At 50.6% G+C, this 2,501-nt stretch overlaps 1 protein-coding gene across 6 annotated transcripts in view; it reads right to left on the reverse strand.

The window, feature by feature from the left end:
* Positions 1-2,501, reverse strand: part of PAX6 (paired box 6) — a 28,306-nt gene that overhangs the window by 25,568 nt on the left and 237 nt on the right. The gene's annotated exons all lie outside the window — the stretch shown is intronic.

The following is a 2,501-nucleotide window of genomic DNA, read 5'->3' on the forward strand; positions in this document are numbered from 1 at the left end:
CCCTTCCCACGGGTGCGGGATGCGGCGGCGACACCCGCGCCCGCCCGAGGTGCGCCGTGGGACCCCGCGGCCCCGGCCGTGGCTCTCGGCAAGGACTGAGACACCCTTTAGAAGATTTCTACTTTAAAATCCACACAGGATTATTGTAACTAGCGTTTTTCTGCAGCTGTTTTTTCTTCCCCCCCTTCCCCCCTTCTTTGTAACTATTCCAAACAAAAAGGAAAAAAAAAAAGACCGTAATAAAAAAAAGGTTTTTTTGTAAAAAAGGTAAGTAGCTATTATATATGGCAAGGCTTTTTTGTTGTTGTTGTATTTCCTAATTAAAATAATTTCCACTTTTTTACATGATGTCGTGCCTGGGTTTTGATTTGTGTAAAGCAGCGGCGTTTGCTTCCCTTTCGTATTCTGTTAGGTGTTGGAAGCAGAAAGTGCTGAGTTAGAGACTCCGGTATCGTCTCGTTGTATTAATATCTGGGCTGCAAACTACCTTTTTTAATACCCAGAAAAATGCTTTAAGTCCTCTTGTCCAGTTCGGTCTAAAACTGAAGAGATACACAAATCCTGACGTCTTAGACTACAATGCTTTTGCCTTCAGGACACTTAATGCCTATTTGTATATGTAGAGACAGTGTTTGAAACCTATAATGCACAGGACACTGAGTTAAGTGGAGCTTTTCTAGTTTATAAACAATCTGCGAAAAGTTTGGAATCGATTTAACCTCTTTTTATGTTGGCCTTTTGCATAAGGCACAGCTTTGTGAGGCGGGATAAAAAAAAAAAAAATAAAGAGGGGGCTTTCTGGACCCTGCCGAAGTCGCCCTGAAACTGGAAGACGAATATAGCAGAGAAAGCCTTTGATTATAGATATGTGAAAAGTGTCATGCAACCGGACCGGCTCGAAAAGCCTTCAGAAAAGGAGCGGGGGTGGAAGCTTAGCGCATCCTGACGGGCTTTTTAAATGCTATTGATTGGGACAAGCTGTTCAAAACCCCAGTAACAGTTAATCTGCCTGTTAATCAAGCCACTAAGGAGCTCAATGCGAGTTTTATTAGCAACCGGAGAACACAGGCGGCAGAAAGGATCAAAAGCCTACACCCTTGATATTTGTAAAACCAGCCTTTCCCAAAAATATATTTTCAATTACAGAGTAATTCCCAGCTTATCAGGGCTCTCTCCCAGCCCCGCGCAGATGGTTCCGCAGGCGCTGCCAATGCCACCAAACCGAGGGAACCAGCCCCGCATCGCGCTGGCCTCGCCGAGGTGCGGGGTTTAAAAATAAAGCGGTTTAAGGGGGGGTCCGGCTCTCGCCTCTCCCCCACCTCGGGCTCTCCTGGCCTCCTGAATTAGCAGCAAAAGCTAAATTTGGCAAACCACGAGGAAGCGGTAGAGAAACCCCTCGGACTCCCGTTAGCCGCGTTATTAGGCTGAGGGGGTCGAGCGCTCTTTTTTTTTTCTTTGAGCTGGCGTTATTTGATTTATCGCGGCAAGTTTGCAGGGTGCCTTCCCCTCTGCCCATCCCTTTGGTGGAGCCGCTCATTTAATTCCTTCAAAAAAAAAAAAAAAGTTCAAATCGCGAGATTCGTAATATGGAGAGCCTGGAAGTTGAATTTCAATTCATTTAATGGCCAGAAATATTATTATATCGGCTAAAATCAACATTTCATCTTGTCGTTTTTAATGCAAACCGATTGCTTTATATGTCAGCGAGATATGCATATAAAAGACTATCTGGTCAGAGGTAATTATGTCACAGCTTTTTCTCGGCATGACAGCTGGATAAACACCATCTCCAATAAACATCTCTAATTAGGGAGGAGGATCTGAGATAGATGGTGTTTGATTTATTACTGAAGGAGAATGTCCATTTACCGGTATATTATGGCGAAGCATCGCTGGGAGCGTTCCCGCTAAGGCACCATAAGGAATATTTTGGAGATGCTCGAGGACAGGTAAGCGGTGTTTTAAGTTTTACGCTGATTATTTTGTTTGGTATGATTTCGGAGGAAGAACGACCTTTTCTAGGGTATCCCTCCCACTGACGCCCTGAAGGGCTGGGCAGGCTAAGCCCGAGTTTGCGGGGTAGCCGCTCGGCTACCGGACGGTCCCCAACCCGAGCAGGGCGACAGAGCCTTCGCGGCGACCGGCGAGCCCTCGGCGTTACCCGGGGAAGAGCGGCTGGGACGCGGCCCCCGACGACAGCCCGCCTTCCCCCCCCAACTCCCCCCCTCCGCAGCCCGCCCGCCTTTCCGCGCCCCTCCGCGGGGGCGTGCGGGCCCGCCGCGCCGGACCCTCCGTGCCCAGCTCCCGCCCCGTCTAGCCGTCCCGGGAGACCGGGGCTCGACCCGGCAGCACCAGGGCCCGGAGGCGGGGAGGAGGGGGGTGCGCGGAGCGGAGCCCCCCGACGGGCGCTATAACCTGCCCCCGCCACCTGAGAGAGGTAACGGCGAGGGAGCGGGACGTGGGTCACGGGGCGGGGGAACGGGAAGGGGAGGGGGTTGCGG

This window comes from Calidris pugnax, unplaced genomic scaffold (genome assembly GCF_001431845.1).
Source record: "Calidris pugnax isolate Ruff unplaced genomic scaffold, ASM143184v1 scaffold177, whole genome shotgun sequence".
NCBI lineage: Eukaryota > Metazoa > Chordata > Aves > Charadriiformes > Scolopacidae > Calidris > Calidris pugnax.